The following is a 14,280-nucleotide window of genomic DNA, read 5'->3' as shown; positions in this document are numbered from 1 at the left end:
TTGAGGAGGGGCTAGAACACTTGCAGATAATTATATTATTTATATATATATATAAATTAATATTTTAAATTAATAAATTTTATATATACTTTTATATTGTTAGAATTATTTAATTAATTATAAGTTAATAAAGAAAATAATGGAATATCCAGAAGGAAACAGAGATAACCAGTACAACTTTGAAAGTTTTGTTGAAGAAAAGCAAGCTAACCATATTAGAGATTTATTATTTCATTTTTGCACAATCTTCTTTTTATTTGTAGATGGAAATGGCTATTTTATTTGGTTTTATAAAATATGGAATAAAAACTAAAAGAATAGTCAAAAGAATTTTAGTTAATATTTTTAAATGATATCTCAGATTTATTTTGATTTGTATTTTTCTAATCAATAGTGATTTAGAGCATTTTTCATGTGATTATACATAGTTTTGATTTCTTTATCCAGAAACTGTCCCTATCCTTTGTCCATTTATCAGTTGGGAAATGGTTCATATTATAAATTTGACAACATTTTAAAAATATTTTAGTAAGACCTCTATCTGAAAAATTGTCTATAAAATTTTCTGACAATTTTCTATTTTCCATCTAATCTTGGCTGCACTAGTTATATTTGTACAAAACCTTTTAAATTTAAATATGATTAACTTTATCAGTTTTCCATCTCACAATGTTTTCTTTCTTGTTTATTCACAAATTCTTCTCCTATCCATAAATCTGATAGAGGATATCATCCTTGTTCTTCTAATTTGCTTATGATAACTTTTTATGACTAAGTCATGCATACATTTTCATCTTATATAGGCAAATTGAATAAGATATCGGTCTATACATAGTATCTATCAGACTACTTNTTGATGACCATCCTCTCAATTTCTAGTTCTTTGCCAACACAAAGAGAGCTACTATAAATATTTTACAACATAGAGGTTATTTTCCCCTTTTCCCTGATCACTTTAGGAAATAAAGCTAACAGCGGTATTTCTTAATCAGAGGATATATATAATTGTATAACCCTCTGTGCATAATTCCATATTGCTCTCCAAAATGGTTGGATCAGTTCACAGTTCCACCAATAGTGTATCTGTCCCTATTTTTTCACATCTCCAACATTTGTCACTTTTTCCTTTTATTATTCAATAATAACCAAAGATAGAATAAAATACCAGAGATATATGCCAAAACAAAACTAGAGATTTTATGAGCATAATTATAAAACACTTCATACCAATACAGTCTGATAAAAAACCTGGAGAAATATTAACTGAGCCAAAATAATTAAAATGATAATCCTATGTACAACTAATCTACTTATTCAATTTTATTTTATTGTCAGAAAATATTTTATTGAGTTAGAAAAAATGATTTTATTATAAGGAAAAAATTCATTTGAAAGAGCAAAGGATCAAGAATATCAAAAGATTTAATAAAAATATAAATAAAGCAGGTCTAACAGTCCTATATTTTAAATTGTATTATAAAACAGTAATTGTGAAAACTCTCTGGTGTTGTCTAAGAAATAAAAAGGTAGATCAGCAGAATATAACAGACATACAACAAACAGTAGTGAAAGATTATAGTAATATATTTGACAAAATCATAGATCAAGGCTTTTGAAATAGGAAATCACTATTTGGTAAAAATTGTTGAAACAATTGGAAAGTAGTTTGGCAGAAACTAGGTATAGACCAGTGGTTCCCAAAGATTTTTGGCCTACCGTCCCCTTTCCAGAAAATAATATTACTTTGTCCCCTGGAAATTAATTTTTTTAAAATTTTAATAGCAATTAATAGGAAAGATGAATGCACCTGTGGCCACAACTGCACCTCCCCCTGGATTGCTGCAGCACCCATCAGGGGGCGGTAGTGCCTACTTTGGAAATCACTGGCATAGACTAATATCTTTACACATTCACTAAAATAAGATAAAAAAGGTACATAATCTTGACATTAAAGGAGATATCATAGTAAATTAGCATTGAGAACATATTACTTATCAGGTTTATCGGTAAGAGAGGAATTTTTGAGTCAACAAAAGATGGAGTACATGGTGAAATACAAAATGAATAATTTCAAGTACTTTAAATGGAAAAGTTTTGTGCAAATATTGCCAAGATTAAAATAAAAGTAGAAATTTTGGGAAAAGTTTTTATAGACAACTTCTCAGAGCAAGGCCACATATCTAAAATATAGAGAGAACCTTATTAAATTTATAAGAATAAGAACCATCTCCCAATTGATAAATGAACAAAATAAATGACATGATTTTTGAATAAAGAAATCAAAGCTATATATAAGCACATGAAAAAATGTTCTAAATCACTACTGATTAGAGAAATGCAATCCAAGACAATTCTGGAAGATCATCTGATAACATCAGACTGGCGAAGATGACAAAAGATCAAAATGAAAAATATTTAAGGGGATGTGGGGACCATTGGTGGAACTGTGAACTTATTCAACTATTTTGAAGAGCAATTTGGATTTATGCCCAGAGTTATAAAACTATATAGACCCATAGACTCAGCAATACCATTGCTAGGCTTATTTCCCAAGGAGATGAAGGGGGAAAAGAAATATATATATATGTATATAATATTTATAGCAGCTTTCTTTGTACTGGCAAAAAAATCAGAAATAAGAGGGGATGTCCATAATATGGGAAATGGCTAAATATTGTAGTGTATGATTATAATGGAATACTACTTACAATATAAGGAATGATGAGCAGACTAATTAAAAAAGACTTTGAAAGAACTATAAGGAATAAGGAATAATAAAACAAGTAGACCTAAGAGAATGTAATTCATAGCTACATAGCTATAGAATTGATATTGAAAGAGTAAATTGGGAATTTTATGTCTAGAGAGGGAAGTGAAAGATGGAAACATGAGATTTAATTTGTATGAACATGTCTTTCTCCTGGAAAATACCTTATGTGATGTATGAAGGTTGAGGAGGGGCTAGAACACTTGCAGATAATTATATTATTTATATATATATATAAATTAATATTTTAAATTAATAAATTTTATATATACTTTTATATTGTTAGAATTATTTAATTAATTATAAGTTAATAAAGAAAATAATGGAATATCCAGAAGGAAACAGAGATAACCAGTACAACTTTGAAAGTTTTGTTGAAGAAAAGCAAGCTAACCATATTAGAGATTTATTATTTCATTTTTGCACAATCTTCTTTTTATTTGTAGATGGAAATGGCTATTTTATTTGGTTTTATAAAATATGGAATAAAAACTAAAAGAATAGTCAAAAGAATTTTAGTTAATATTTTTAAATGATATCTCAGATTTATTTTGATTTGTATTTTTCTAATCAATAGTGATTTAGAGCATTTTTCATGTGATTATACATAGTTTTGATTTCTTTATCCAGAAACTGTCCCTATCCTTTGTCCATTTATCAGTTGGGAAATGGTTCATATTATAAATTTGACAACATTTTAAAAATATTTTAGTAAGACCTCTATCTGAAAAATTGTCTATAAAATTTTCTGACAATTTTCTATTTTCCATCTAATCTTGGCTGCACTAGTTATATTTGTACAAAACCTTTTAAATTTAAATATGATTAACTTTATCAGTTTTCCATCTCACAATGTTTTCTTTCTTGTTTATTCACAAATTCTTCTCCTATCCATAAATCTGATAGAGGATATCATCCTTGTTCTTCTAATTTGCTTATGATAACTTTTTATGACTAAGTCATGCATACATTTTCATCTTATATAGGCAAATTGAATAAGATATCGGTCTATACATAGTATCTATCAGACTACTTTCCAGTTTTACCAATATTTCTTTTAACCAAATAGTGATTTCTTATCACGAAAACCTGGATCTATGTTTTTTTTCAAATACCAGGTTATTGTAATCTTTTGCTGCTGTTTATTTTATGTCTGTTCTATTATCCTGAACTACTTTTCTATTTTTTAGTCATCAGCAGGTAATTTAATAATTACTGCTTTACAAAACAGTTTAAAATCTGGCACTGCTTGTCTTCCTTTATAGTTTTTCACTTATTTCTTTGAAATTCTTTACCTTTTGATCTTTCAACTGAATTTTATTTTTTCTAGTTCCATAAGGTAATTGTTTTGGTAATTTAATTGGGATTACGTTGAATAAGTAGTTTAGGTAGGATTATCATTTTAATTTTTTTGGCTCTGCCCTACCCACAAACAATTAATATTACACTAATTATTTAAATCTGATTTGAAAGTGTTTTATAATTATCCTCATAAAGTTCCTGGGTTTGTTTTGGTAGATATACTCCAAGGTGTTTTATTCTGTCAGTGGTTATTTTAAATGGCTTATCTCTTACAATCTCCTCTAGAAGGAATTTGTTTGTGATGAATAAAAAAGTTGATGTGGGTTTATTTTATGTCCTGTACTTTGCTAAAATTATTGATGATTTCAACTAATATTTAAATTTAAATCTCTGGGATTTTCCATATCTATCATATTATCTGTAAAAAAGTTAGTTTTATGAACTTTGTTCATTTCTAGAATTTGTAATAGAATATTAAGTAATATTGGTGATAATGGTCATCTTTGTTTCATTTTTGACCTTAGAGTGGAGGCTTCTAACTTGTTCTCATTACAGATGATGGTTTTAGTTATATATATTTCTTATCATTCTAAGGGAAAAAATCCATTTATACCTTTGTTTTCAAGTGTTTTGAATATGAATAAGTGTTGTATTTTGTCACAAGCTTTTTATGCAACCCTAGAATCAGATGATATTTTTTACTTTGGTTGCTGATGTACATTAAGTTTTTCTTATAATAAGTCATCTCTGTGTATCTGGTATAAACCCTGTATGGTTTTAATTGAGTTGTTACCTCACTGCCAGTGGGAGATCTCCTTCAATATATTGCTAGGTATAGATTCTCCTATTTATACTTTCTCTGATTTCTGTTTCTCTATGACTTGACTAAATGTGTTTCTTTTTTACTTCCTATGTGTATTCACCGTGATGCTGCTATTTGGTGGTAAAGGATTTAAGTTTTGGAGATTAAGCATGGAGTCTTCCCAATGGCCTGCCCTGCCACTCCAGTTATGGAAACAGTAACTAGACTTTAGTACCTGAAAATAACATCTAGATTAATAATCTTTAAAAGGAGAAATAAGTAGATAGATAGATCAATAGATGGATAGATAGATAGAGATACTTACATACGTACATACATCTATCTGAGAATATAATTTATTTTTACATACCAATGTAAATTCAGTCTGTATATAAGATTTATATAAAGATATAAACAAGAATCACAAAAAAATGAGAAGACATAGATGTGTTTCATGTCTGCAGTGATGAGATCATGGGTTAACTATAGCTCTAAAGACTTTGAGATGATTTCTGAATTTAACCTAGTTACAAATAAGTCATAATTTCCCAGAAACCAAAGGAAGTTATAAGTGTATATAATCCTTAAGTACCTCCTCATATGCATCCAACTTTCTTCCCCATTCCCCAGTTAATTACACATTGTGGATGACAGTCAACATCTGTACGAAACCATATTTCATGAGTCTTGAGCCATGTGTTTCTTCCATCAGCCAATTCTAAGCAGTCTAATATATTATATGTAATGAGAGGATTCACAAGTTGTAAGAAAATTCCATTGCAAGATGAGACAACAATCTTCCACACCTTTGGTGGAAACTCAGGATGTTTCCCTAACACTCATCCATAAGTTCACATACCATAAGAGGGAAACATATGACATGAAAGGACTACATGTGATAAGGGAACGTGGATGATGGAGTAAGTGTATGGAGAGCAGCTCAGTCATTCTATACTACAAATCTATGAATGCCCTTTGAGAACTGCTTTCCTCAACAAGCTGTGTCATCTGCTTTTTTTGTATTTTTTACAGAGATGCTTTCTGATGAGCATTTCTACTACTGCCTCTGCTGCTACTATTTCCAGTTACATTCTGCCATTCTTCAGTCACTATGGAGATGCAGAGGGAGGAGGGTCTACATTTAATTTGCTAGTCTGAAATGGTACCTTTAACTCTTGTAATGAGGGCACTCATCTATAGTGCCCAAATTAGCCCTTAAAAGTGAAGGAAACAAAGAATTAAGTGCTTTCTATATGCCAGACAATGTGTTAGATGATTTACGAATATTATCTCATTTCATCTTCACAACCTTGAGACATAGGTGCTATTATTATCCCCATTTTAAAAATGGGGAAATTGAGATAGAGGTCATATTGTTAATATCTAAAGCTGGACTGAATTCAGATCATCCCAATTCAAAGTCTAGTGTCCTATCTACCATGCCACCTAGGGGCCTTGAGTTTTTAGTCTATCTTTTGAACTGCTTTTCTTTTTGCTGTACTTTGGTCCTCTTATTAGTTTTCTGTCTGATTTGAGGTATGTCAGTTTCTTTCAATTCTTGTCATTGTGTTAGTCATTAATTTCTATCCTTTAAGAATATCTCAAAGATTTCACTTATCAAAGCTAAGGAGTAGAACAGCTCTGGAGGGATACAATTATTTTTCAATTTCCATGTCCCTAGCTACTATGACTATTATGTACAGAAAGCTGGGAAAAAACTGAAAGAACTATTGCTTTTATTCTACATTCCTTCATTATATAATATCACCAGTAACAAATTATTGGGCTTCTATAAAATTCATTATCCATTGCTAAAAAATTCAGAAATAACACAGCCTAAAGTAATGATACAAGTATCTAAATTAAATAATTTTTAAAAAATCATCTGACTAATTCTAAGGGATATTTTCCAAACTGTGGTGATAGATTTGAATTAAACTTCATTTTTTCCTAATGCATTGTGAAATTCATGTTCTGAGATAACTCTTATACCTTGACAACAGGAGTTCATAACATCTTGTGTCACACAGACTTCTTAGAATAATGTTTTTAAACTGATAGAAGATGTAGAATTACAAAGGAACAATTATATTTAAATATAGATGTGATTTTTTTTCCTGTCCAGTTTTATGGACCACAGCTTAAGAAACTCTGCTTTATGACGTATCTACTTTTTCCTCCTTATCAGAACGTTTTTCATTCATTCATTTATTAAAAACCTCTAAATACCTACTATGTATTATTCACTGTCCTAGTTGGTAGGAGTGATGAAGAAGATAAGAAAGGCATTGTTCCTGTCTTTGTAAAGCTAATATATTAGCTGGGATATTAAAGATATGATAAACATTATAATGTGTTACATTTAATGAAATGATTACAAAATTCTACAAGGGTAATTAAGAGAGGAAGTTAGAGAAAGTTTCACAAAGAAATTTTGAGAAATGGCTAGGAATATGGAAGGAGGATATAGAATAGGACAGTAGTCCAAATATGGGGAAGGACATGAGTTCAAAAACAAGAGAGAAGGGCATGTGGATGATGGTGAGTAGTAGTTCAGTTTAAATGGAATACAATGTATGTGAGAAATAATAATGCAAGATAAGGCTGAAAAAAGAAAACTGTAGATTGTGAGAGGCTCTAAAAAGCATTCTAAGGCCTTTGGGTTTTACTTAGCAAACAATAGGAAGAAATTTGGGTAACAGAGTATTATCCTACCTGTGGATCAGAAGGAAGAGCATGTAGGGTGATAAGAAGTTGGCATTAAGGAGTCAGTTAGAAAGCTATTATAAAAGTCCACATAAGAAGTAATAACTAAATAATGAATTTCTGAAAAGATAATGCATTTCTGAAGAAATGATGTGGCAGATGGAATACTAAGATAGGATGGAAACAAGGCATATTAAGGAAATCAAATTGACAATAATATGTAACTAATCTAATGCCAGGGACAAGAAAAATGGTGGAAGCAAAGATAAATGGAATTGGGTGAAGGCAGGAAAGTAAGAGATAAGCAGGAAATGTACCTATAAAAAGAAATCTAAAAAAGAAGTGAGAGAAGTTAAGATGATAATTTCAGCTTTAGATATGCTAATCTTGTTTTCAGAATCTACCCCAGCACAACTTAAAATGTTTTTTTATTGTTTTTATTTTAAAAAATTTTAGCAGTAGCTTTTTGGAGCAGTAGGAAAAATAGGTAAACTGTTCTCCTACTTCCTCAATACTTCCACATTTTCTTGACATTCAGGACTGAGTTCACAGCTGTTATATTCCATCCAGTTACATGAAGACTTCTGTAGTGATTTCACATGATATTACCATTCATATTCTGCAATGAATTAAAAAAAACCTACCCTGCTTCCCTCTTGGGAATCTTCAATATAAACATTAATAGTTTCCCACATCTTTGTTTAGAGAATAGCTTGAGGATTTCTAAACTTTAAGATCTTATTCATTCCAGAAGAACAGTCTCACTTATGGTCACATAAATCTTGGTCATTTAGAATTACCAGGATTGTGGAACTTTAGAAAGTAAACTCTCTAGAGGACCTATAGGTATTATTGACTCTTCAAAATATAGCAAATATGACTCCTAGAGGCAGCTCAAGACATATATAACATTGACAGAGATCAATTGAATTAAATTCAAACAATATTTATTAAATGTCTATTACCTACAAGGCCTCATGTTAAGAGCTAGGAAAAAAAGACAAAAAAAAACCCCATGATCTTTACTCTCAAGAACCTTAATAAAAACTAGCTAACTAGTTAGAAGGACTTAAGTGAGGAGACTGGGTAAATATGTGCTGCAACTTTAGTTTGTTCATAACAAAGGTATAAATTGGAATTTTTCCTCTCAGTGCAAAAACAGGTGGTAGAAGGGGATGGACCTCAGAGAATAATCAAGAGGTATTGTACTTAAGAAAGAGAAGAGATCCTGACAGTGGGTTAAGGGGATATACCATCCCCTTCAATGACCTTCTGGCACCTGTAACATTGCATCGTCTATTCCTTCCAGTGTGATAGAGGTTATAAAGCTATGGCTCCCATTTACAACCCATTGATGAATAAGACAAAATTTTCACATAATATTGGGATATCAATCCATGTATCACATTGAGAATGATTGTAATAACCACACCTAACATTTATATAGCACTTGCAAAGTGCTTTCCATATATTATCTAATATCTGTCATATGAAGGAAGTCTTATGTTGTTAAATCCTCACTCAGAGAAATGTAGTATGGACCTCTGGGAGGAAAGAAACCTGAGATCCCCATATTTCTTCCAAGACAGGAGATTCTATGAGATAATCTTTGAATGTTACTCAAATTTGTTAAAGTATCAGCATTCTCATTTAAAAATATTGGAGCTAATAGAGCCTTTCTTGTTGAACTATCTCCTTGAACTAGGGATTTAAGACCATTTAAAAAATTAGAATATTTTTCCATGGTTACATGATTCATGATTCCATCCCCATTTCCTCCTCCCTCCCAAAGATGACAAGCAGTTCCACTGGGTTATACATGTATCATTGTTCAAAACCTATTTCCATGTTATTCATATTTGCAATAGAGTGATCTTTTAACGTCAAAACCCTAATAATATCCCTATCAAACTATGTGATCAATCATATGTTTTTCTTCTAAATTTCTGTTTCCACAGTTCTTCCTTTGGATAAGGATCATGTTCTTTTCTCATAAGTTCCTCTAGATTTTCCTGGGTCATTGCATTGCTGCTAGTAGAAAAGTCTATTACATTTGATTTTGTCATAAAGTATCATTCTCTGTGTACAATGTTCTCCTGGTTCTGCTCCTTTCACTCTGCATCAATTCCTGGAGGTCTTTCCAGTTCACATGGAATTCCTCCAGTTCATCATTCCTTTCAGCACAATAATATTCCATCACCATCATATACCATAATTTATTCAACCATTCCCCAGTTGATGGATACCCTCTCATTTTCCAATTTTTTTGCCACCACAGAGCTTGGCTATAAATATTTTTGTACAAGTCTTTTTCCTTATTATCTCTTAGGGGTACAAATCCAATAGTGGTATGGCTGGGTCAAAGGGTTGGCATTCTTTTAAAGCCCTTTGCTCATAGTTCCAAATTGTCCTCCAGAATGGTTGGACCAGTTCGCAATTCCACCAGCAGTGTATTAGTGTCCCAATTTTGCTACCTCCCCTCCAACATTTATCACTTTCCTTTTCTTCTTTCACTCTATTCACTGTAGTATATTAGTAGTACACAATACTATTTAGTCTATTTTCACTTATTTCTTTAAAACTTTATCTTCTGCTTAGAAAGAATACTGTGAATTGGTTCCAAAACAGAGGAAGAGTAAGGGTAGGTGTTTGGGTTTAAGTGACTAGTCCAAAGTCACAAATTTGGGAAATATCTGATACGAGATTTGACCCAGGACCTCTTTTTTCTAGGCCTGGCTCTTAATTTACTGAGCCACCTACCTACCCCCATCTTCACTTAAAATAGAGCTCCATACACATAATTTTGGGACATGGTTTAATTTTTCTGGGATGATTCCAAAGAATTTAAAAGATATTGGAATCTGACTCTCATAAATGTAAGCCCTGTGACATGGAGTTCCTTATTGATGGGCTTGCTTTTTTACTCTTAGACTTTAGAAATTCTGATTTATTTCTCCAATCCCCATTTTTCTTTTCATCTAGCCATGTTAATAAATAACATTCTATAACAGTAGTCAGTCTGCTTTAATTATTATTTTTCTTGTTCTTGAATAAAGAAACTGCAGCCAACGGGCTAAGTGTCTCAGCCATTGTCACAGTTGTAATAATAATTAGAGCCAGCTGACCAAATGTTATGATAGAGGGGAGAGAGAGAGTCTATGAGGTGAGACTCTCTTCTAGGTCTCCCCTCCCACCAAATATACTCTTTGGGAGACTTTGAGGGGGTGTCACCCTAAACAGGGTGACCTGGATGGTCCTGCCACCCCACAGGAGTTAGGAGCAAGACTTCCCTATAAGATGAGGTATGGGGGACCCCAATCCGATTCTGAATGAGGGCAGGATTCACACAAGCCTCCCCCGAGGTCAGTCAACTTCACAGCGGGTGGTCTGACTTCAAGATGGAGGCAGCCAGACCAAGCTGTGATTCTCTTCCCCCTTATATCTCAGGCACTCTGGAACACTATCTGACTAAAGAATGTCTTTTATTAATATCAATATAGGGATTGGGGAAAAGGGTGAAGGGCAGAGGAATTTTGGGGTGCCCTCTTCTCTGTTTCTATGGGGCTGTCACTCAGGTGGGAACCTTTGGGGTTCCTGCTCCCAAGTGTCTCCCCTCACCACTTCTCCTTCAGTTTTTATTTCTATCCTTTTCTATAATTGCAAGTTAGACCAGAAAGGGTCTCTCAGTAAGGTTGGGTAATGGGAAAAGGAGCCCAAGAGATCACTCCCAAAATGGAATCCCAAAACTTAGCTAAGTCAATTATTGAAGTCTTGATGGGTGAGAAGTGATGGGATGCCTTTGACCAGGGAATCAGGGTATCAGTGTCCAAAGAAAGATCTGCAGGAAGCTCTCAGGACTGGATTCGAGCTGTTATGTTCTCCTCCTCCCTTTCTCAGTCCTCCACTGGAACTCCTTCCCTCTCCTTCCTCCTCTGAAGCCTCCCGGAATCCTCTCTGGTCCCAACTGTCAGTAACTGTCACCAACGGCCTTCTTCTGACTCTTTTTGTCCCATCCCCCATCCTTACACAGTCAGTATTTTGAGTATCAGCATTTTCTGACTTCTAATTTGCCATTCTATGTTCTGTTGCACTCAGTTAGCTGCCTGGCCTTTTCCCTAAGGGGAAGACAAAGGACTATGGTAATAATCAGAAGCAAATTTAAACAAAAAGAAGCCAGGCTTAGTGCTGGCTGCTTTCTCTTCTTACTCCGCAAAAGGAAAGAGAGTTTCTGAGTTCAATCTGTCCTCAACATCTTCCTGAATATCTGACCCAAGGAAATGGAAGAAGTTGCTTCCTCAAAAACCTATCAGTCCCTCTGAATAGTAGGGAAGAAAGAAGACTGCTCAGTGACTCTTTGCCTTTTTTTTTTGGTAAAAATTCTTTTTGGCAATTACATGTAATAATAAAATCTTTATAAGTTTTCTATAGTTATATGATCTAAATTAGTTCTCTCCTTTCCTTCTCCCTTCCCAGAGATGGTAAGCAATCTGATCTGGGTTATACATGTATTAACAAGAAAAAATATTTCCATATTGTTCCTTTTTGTAAGAGAGTAATTATATAAAACCAAAACCCCAAAATAAAAATACAAATAAATTAAAGTGAAAAATAGTATGCTTTAGTCTGCATTCCTACTCCAAAAATTCTTTCATAAGTCCTTCAAAATTGCCATCATTAAAATGCAGAGAGTAGCTAAAGTCTTTTATAGTTGATCGTGTATGAGGGTGAGTATTGATGGTGGGGGATGCGTTTAACAGGACCCCTGCCCAATAATATTCAGTGGGCCAGGGCAACTAACCACTCATCCCCACCCCAGGGAAGACCTATGAGGGAATAAACTCAAAGAAGTTCCCAAACTGGCAAAGCTATAGTGGGGATGTTGAAGGAAGATGTTGGGATTCAGTTGTGACCCTAATGGGTTGGATCCAACCTTCAGGGCCAATAATACTGAGAAAAGCCTCCCCACTCTTAAGTTCAAGTACTTTGCCTTCAAGATGATGTTTGGTATTAGTCTCCCCCTCAGCCACAAGATTGCTCTTCTTCCCCTCAAAGTTACAGCCCCAAATTAAAAGGATAAGGGAATTCAGGATAACAGGATAAGGATTATTTGTGGATTTAGAGGAAAGAGGGAAATGGGATAACTTCTCTATCAACTATTTACCCCACAACAAGAAAGCAGTTCTGGTATCTTCTGCAGTTTGGACCCAGAAACTGACTCCCCCTCTCTTCACAATATCCTATCTATAACACTATCTAACAAAGAGGGGAATAACTTCAAGGAAGGGGAATAAGAGGCATCAAGGAAGGGTTTCCAAAGTGCCTACTCCCTTGGGAGTTTGGGCACTATGGACAATTATGGAGCACAACTCTTTTAGTATCTTCTTCATTAGCAATGAAGTCAGTAGAAAGGTTTTGCTGTTCAAATCTCAAGATTGCCCCTCAATTTTGGGTTCAGAAGAGCTAAATTCCTGTCCAGATCCTCCAGGCCACCCACAACCATCCACCCCAAGCCCACCAGAGAGCTTGAATGCTTTCTCTCCCCATTGGCAGTTGGTCGTTGGCAGTTTAGAATCTTCAGAATCTTCACCAAACTCCCTCCTTCACTGCCCCCTCCCAAACAGAACCTCCTGTAGGTTCTGTGAGGCTAGCTTCAACTCCAAATGTCTGCTCTCCTTTGCAAAATTCAGTCCACACTGTTACAATCATCACACAATATGTCTGTCACTGTGTACAATGTACTCCTGGTTCTGCTTATTTCACTTAACATCAGTTCACGCAGGCCTTTTCTGCTCTTTCTGAAATTATCCTGTTCATCATTTCTTAGGCTATAATAATAGCATTACATAATGATCATTTAACACAATCTGTTCAGCCATTCACCATCGTCCCCTTTATTACCAATTATTTGCCACCACAAGAAGGAGTTCCACAAATATTTTTGTACAAATAGGTCTCCACTTTTTTTTATTTCTTTGCAATACAGACCTAGTAGTGATATTACTATATCAAAGAATATGGATTGTTTTATAGTTCTTTCAGCATAGTTCCAAATTGTACCTCTAGAAAGGTTGGATCAGTTCACAACTCCCTCAACAATGCGTTGTTATTCCAATTTTGCCACATTCCCTACAACATTTATCACTTTTCTTTACTGTCATATATTGGCCAATCTGATAGGTTGTGAGGTGATACCTCAGCATTGTTTCGCTTTTCATTTCTTTAATTAAGAGTTATTTAGAACATTTTCCCACATGATTATTGATAGCTTTGATTAATTCATCTGAAAACTTTTTGTTCGTGTCCTTTGACCATTTGCCATTTGGAGAATGCCTTGAATTCTTATAAATTTGACTAAGTTCTTTATACATTTGAGAAATGAGACCTTTAGCAGAGAAATTTGTTACAAAATTTTTTCCAGTTTGTTGTTTCCCTACTAATCTTGGTTACATTGGTTTTGTTGGTATAAAACCTTTCTAATTTAGTATAGTCAAAATTATTAATTTTATTTATTTTTTAATGTTCTCTATTTCTTGTTTGGCCATAAATTCTTCATTTCTCCATAGATCTGCTGGGTAACTATTCTATGGTCCCCTAATTTACGTAAGGTATCACCTTTTGTGTCTAAATCATAAATACTCTTATCTTGGTACAGGGTATGAAATATTACACTATACCTAGTTTTTGCTATATTTTTTTCCAAGTT

This window comes from Gracilinanus agilis, chromosome 4 (assembly GCF_016433145.1).
Source record: "Gracilinanus agilis isolate LMUSP501 chromosome 4, AgileGrace, whole genome shotgun sequence".
Taxonomy (NCBI): Eukaryota; Metazoa; Chordata; class Mammalia; order Didelphimorphia; family Didelphidae; genus Gracilinanus; species Gracilinanus agilis.
Note: the sequence above shows the minus strand (reverse complement) of the source record.